Source organism: Tarenaya hassleriana, unplaced genomic scaffold, assembly GCF_000463585.1.
Source record: "Tarenaya hassleriana unplaced genomic scaffold, ASM46358v1 Cleome3, whole genome shotgun sequence".
Taxonomy (NCBI): Eukaryota; Viridiplantae; Streptophyta; class Magnoliopsida; order Brassicales; family Cleomaceae; genus Tarenaya; species Tarenaya hassleriana.
In genome coordinates this window covers 101,192-107,465 of record NW_010966177.1, presented here as the reverse complement: position 1 = coordinate 107,465, position 6,274 = coordinate 101,192, and positions in this window count along the sequence as shown.

The following is a 6,274-nucleotide window of genomic DNA, read 5'->3' as shown; positions in this document are numbered from 1 at the left end:
TATTGTTTATTGTCTTCTCTTGATGCTAAGTTGCTAGGTTTTGAATACATTAAGGAATTGTACGAATCTGATCATGACTTCCATGAAGTGTTTCAATCTTGTGCAAAAACTGTTTCTGGAAAGTATTTTCGGCATGAAGGATTTCTGTTCAGAGAAAATAAACTTTGTGATCCAAATTGTTCATTGCGAGATCTTCTGGTTAGAGAAGCACATAGTGGCGGACTAATGGGGCACTTTGGAGTGGCCAAGACCTTGTCCATTTTGCAGGAACATTTTTACTGGCCGCATTTAAAGAGGGATGTCGAGAGAATCTGTGGACGATGCATGACATGCAAGAAAGCTAAGTCCAAACTTCAGCCACATGGTATGTATTCTCCTTTGCCAATTCCTAGTGTGCCTTGGACTGATATATCTATGGACTTTGTGCTTGGATTGCCTAGGACTAGGACTGGAAAAGATTCAATTTTTGTGGTGGTTGATAGGTTTTCAAAAATGGCCCATTTCATTCCTTGCCATACCACCGATGACGCTTCGAATGTTGCTTCGTTGTTCTTTCGAGAAGTTGTTCGTCTTCATGGCATGCCTAGGACTATAGTTTCAGACCGTGATGTGAAATTCTTGAGTTACTTTTGGAAAACATTGTGGTCTAAACTAGGAACTAAGTTGTTGTTTTCTACAACATGCCACCCTCAGACCGATGGACAAACTGAAGTTGTTAATCGAACATTATCTTCTTTGTTGCGTTCATTGTCAAAAAGAATCTTAAAACGTGGGAAGAATGTTTGCCTCATGTTGAATTTACTTATAATTGATTAGTTCACTCTGCTACTCAGTTTTCACCTTTTGAAATAGTTTATGGCTTTAATCCATTGACTCCATTGGATTTGATTCCTTTGCCATTATCTGAGCAAACTAACCTTGATGGAAAAAGAACAGCTGAGTATGTTAAGCAGATTCATGAGAAGACAAGGATGAATATTGACAAGAGAACAAAGCAATATGCAAAACAAGTGAACAACGGATGTCGGGAAGTGATCTTTGAACCAGGCGATTGGATTTGGATACACATGAGGAAAGAAAGGTTTCCTCTATAGCGAAAATCAAAGTTGATGCCGAGGGCAGTTGGACCATTTCAAGTTTTGGAAAAGATCAACAACAATGCATACAAAATTGATCTTCCAAGTGAGTACAAGATAAGTTCAACTTTTAATCTTGCTGACTTAACTCGTTTCGATGCAGATAATGAATCAGATTTGAGGACAAATCATTCTCAAGAGGAGGGAAATGATGAGGACATTGGAAGCACGACGGAACAAAATGGGAGCAACATGGATCACATCAGTTTTCCGGATGGACCCATGACGAGATCAAAGACGAAGAAGCTACAAGCTGCTCTAAATGGGCTCTTTCTTAAATGTTTGGGCCATGAACACATGGAAAATAACATTGGCCCAAGTCATACACAAGTCCAGCCCATTTTCAATATGATATCAAGTGAAGAAAGCCCAAAATGAAGGCCCAAAAGTTGCAGCCCAAGTCCATGACGAAAATGACAAAAAAATCTGCATTTTGAGTCTTCAATGTTGCTTACAATCTACTCTAGTCAAAGTCCAATACTATTATGACTTTGTTTTCCAATAAGTTCAAAGTTTTAGGAATAGTATTAATTCTACACTTTTATGTCTTTTGGTGTTGTTTTGGTTCTCCTATAAATAGGTGAACTAAACTCATTTGTAATAATCAATCATCTCTTTTACATATTTGAGAGGTTTTCTCTTCAAAGTTATTTGGGAACTATTTTCTGAACTTATCGGATTCATCCGTGGCGTTCATCTTCGACTTATCAAACGTTAGTCCATAAACGTTTGTGGCGTCTTCGCAACACCAACGTTTCTAATCCAGGTTTGCTTAGGGGTTTAGGACGTTTCTTGTTTCAAGAAATTGGGCCTAGGTTTCTTTCACGAGTTGATTAGAGGTTTTGGTTATTTCCACCGCCTTTCTAGAGAATTTCGATCCGAGATCGTATCAACACTCCTTTGTTTGGTGTACCCTTTAGGTATTTGAGTATGCGATCCACCATGTGCCAATGAGTTGTTGTTGGGCCCATAACCCACAGGTCCCTGGATCGTAACCAGGCTCTGATACCATGAAGAAAATCAGAATTTGAGAGTGGAACGAATCAACAACAATGCCTATAAGATTGAACTTCCAGGTGAGTACAACATTAGCTCTACGTTTAATGTTGCTGACTTAGCTCGTTTTGATGCAGATGATAATTCGGATTTGAGGGCAAATCCCTTTCAAGAGGAAGGGAATGATGAGGACATCGGGAAGCACGGGAGAGACGAACAGAGAACGGGAGCTGGAGATTCTCAAGCGGATCGAAAGGAGCTCTTGGAACAGAAATTGAAGAGTGACGGTGCCATAACTCGCGCCAAGGCAAAGAGGTTGAAGGAAACATTTACAATGCTACTTCAAGAAGAGTTTGGGCTTCAAAATCAAGTGGGATCAGCCCAAACTCAAGCCCATGCCTTGGTTAACCTACTTGAGGCCCAAATCAGCCCAAATGAAGCAAAATGAGCCCAAAAGAGTGCTTGGAAAACATGGAAGAAGAGGAGCTACGAATTCTGGTCTTTGTGCAATAAATGTGGTCATTTTTTTTACTACATTGGAACTATAATTGCCTTGTTTTTAGTCTTCTTTGTTTTCAGCAAACTCTTTTATTTTTTGGTTTTTCAATGTTTCCTTTCCTTATAAAAAGGGAGCATCTATCATGTAAAACTCAGATTATTGAATTGAGAGGTTTCTTCTTATGTTCTTGAGTACTAACTCTAAACTTCGTAAGGTTTGAGGTAGTGTTCTTTTGACTTATCAAACACTTTTACCACCAGGTGTTTGTGGTGTCTTCGCTCGCTTCAAAGGTTCTCTAACCGGGTCTGGATTGGGTTTAGGGCGTTCTTGTGACTGGAACAAGTCCCAGGTTCAGTTCACGTGTCGTTAGTGGTTTTTGAACATCCATCTACTATCCTTCTTACCTAATTCTGAGATTCGTCGATCCGGGTTCGTATCATTTGGTATCAGAGCCCCGTTTCTCTACATTAGGTTTTATCTATATCTATTTATCTTTTCCATTTCATTTTACATTTTCTATCATCTTTCTTCTTCCTAATCATTTCTCTTTGTTTTTGAAGGTTTAAAAGAAAAACAAAAAAAATCAAAAAAAAAAAGAGAAGAGATATACAAGTGAAAAAAAAGAAGAGAAAAACAAAAAAAAATCAAAAAAAAAAAGAGAAGAGATATACAAGTGAAAAAAAAAAGAAGAGAAAACGAAAAAAAAGGTTCAAAAAAAGAAGAAAAAGAAGTTGATTTCGTCTTGCACAAAAAGAAGAGAAAAAAAAAATCGTGTTTTCTTAAATCGAATATTTTGTCTTCGTATACACTTGGACGATTTTGGGTCGTGGAAATAGTGTGCGATTTGTCAATTGAATACTTTTTCTTTGACCTACTGAGTTTGTTGTTAGTGCAAACCAGACATACCAGAAGAAACAGGAGAGCTTGAGTGACACAAAATTTGAGCGAAACACTATTCTAGTGATTGTGAGGTTCTCTCATCCTCTTTTCCCTTGTCTCTTTCTGTTTTATCTAACGTTTGATTGTTTTGCAAGGTACAACAATGAGTGACGAAACAAACACTAGTATTGTTCGTAAATCGGGTGATCATGCCGGCTTGAATCGATTGCAACTCGAAGCTATACAACAGACCTTGGCACAACAAATCGAACGATTTGCCGAACGATTTGAGGATAGGTTTGCACAGCTAGAGATTGGTAGAGCCGCCCACCACAAGCTCAACGTCATAGACAAAGAGATGAGCACTACGTGGAAGAATTAGAAATCAATTCTGATGAGGATCCCATTCCCGTGCCAAGACAACGGCGACATGCAAGACAAGCAAGGGATCGTTTGGATGATGACCTTGGTAACATCCGCATGGAGATTCCTTCTTTCAATGGAAGGAATGATGCTGAAGCTTATCTTGAATGGGAACGAAAGGTGGAGATGGTGTTTGAATGCCATCAATACTCCGAAAGAAAGAAGGTAAAGCTTGCATCGGCTAAATTTGAAAATTATGCACTAATATGGTAGGATCAGATGGTTGAGACTAGGAGGCGCATGGAGGAGCTTCCAATCAACACATGGGAAGCTATGAAGCAAGTGATGAGGTGACGTTTTGTGCCTTCATACTACCATCGAGAAGTTTGTCGGAAACTGCGACAATTGACACAAGGGAGTCGTAGCGTCGAAGAATACTATAAGGAGATGGAGATACTAAAGATTCGTGCTCATATTGACGAGGGTCAAGAAGCTGCCACAGAACGGTTTCTTGGGGGATTGAACCAAGAAATTCAAAACCGTGTTGAAACACATCACTACGAGGGGTTGGAAGATCTCTTGCATCTTTCCATCAAAGTCGAGCGACAACTCAAGGGGAAGGGTAAAATACCGCAACGATCCGGTCCGACATCATACTCTCAGTCAAATCATTGGAAGCAAGAGAAGCCGAATACTACTTCCAAATCCGAGCCCAAATCGGAGTCGCTAAAACCCAAGGCACAAGGTACTGGCAATATCTCTCAAACACGTAACCGTGATATCACATGCTTTGGATGTTTGGGTAGGGGTCATTATGCTAGAGATTGCGCAAACAAACGCGTGATGGTTATGCGAAATGGGGAGTATGAAACTGAATTCGAAAGTGGGGATGGACAAGAGAATAGTCATGAGTTTTCTTCGGACTCAGATGACTATGAGGAGCGGCCCGCTCCTAGGGGTGATCTGTTGGTTGCAAGGCGTGCCTTGAATTTGCAAACCAAAGTGGAGGCTATCGAGCAATGAGAGAATATCTTTTACACTCGCGGGTTTATTCAGGAGAAGCTTTGTAGTGCGATAATTGATGGAGGAAGCTGTACCAATGTAGCAAGTGAGTCTATGGTTACAAAATTGGGATTGCTTACCACTCGGCATCCTAAGCCATACAAGCTGCAATGGTTGAACGATAGCGAAGAAACAAAGGTACATCGGCAAGTGAAGGTACCTTTCTCTATTGGTGACTATGATGATGAAGTTTTATGCGATGTAGTACCCATGCAAGCAGGACATTTGCTACTTGGTCGTCCATGGCAGTTTGATAGACGAGCCAAACATGACGGTTACACTAACCGATATTCATTTAAAGCCAAGGGCAAGCGGTTTTGATTGTTACATCTCACACCGAAAGAGGTATACAAAGATCAAGTCACACTTCTCAAAAGAGAAAATGCTCCGAATACGAGTGACCATGAGGTAGATCACTTAAAACTTGGTGAGGTCTTCAGAAAACCCCAGAAAAAAGCCTGTGAGAGAAATCCCGAGAGGACAAACACTCTTCTTTTCACGAGAGCTAGAGAGATTAAGAAAGCCATGCTTTCGACCCGGCCGATGATTTTACTCATGTATAAGGAGGCCTTATTTGCTAACGAACTAATCTCTTCTTTGCCTAGTGGTGTTTGTAAGTTGTTACAGGATTACGAGGATGTCTTTCCGGAAGAGATCCCGAATGGTCTACCACCCTTGCGAGGAATTGAGCACCAGATTGACTTCGTACCCGGTGCTAGCCTTCCAAACAAACCAGCGTACCGTACTAACCCAGATGAAACAAAGGAGCTTCAACGACAAGTGACTGAACTCCTGGAGAAAGGTTATGTTCGGGAGAGCATGTCGCCATGTGCCGTACCGGTAATTCTAGTTCCAAAGAAAACATTTGAGATCGAATGTGATGCTTCTGGTGTAGGAATTGGTGCGATGCTGATGCAAGAATAGAGGCCAGTCGCATACTTCCACGAAAAGTTGAACGAAGCTCAATTGAATTATTCGACGTATGACAAAGAGATGTATGCAGTGGTGAGGGCTCTGCAAACGTGGCAACACTACTTGTGGTCGAAGGAGTTCGTGATTCACACCGATCATGAATCGCTCAAGTACCTAAAGGGACAACACAAGTTGAGTCGAAGACACGCCAAGTGGGTAGAATTCATTGAAATGTTTCCTTATGTTATTCGACATAAGCAAGGTAAGGAAAACATTGTGGCTGATGCATTGTCTAGACGATACACGTTGTTAACTTCTTTGGATGCGAGAATGCTAGGGTTTGAACATACTAAGGAGTTGTACGAATCTGATCATGAATTCCAAGATGTGTTCAAGGCATGTGAAAAGGTTGCAAGTGGAAAATATT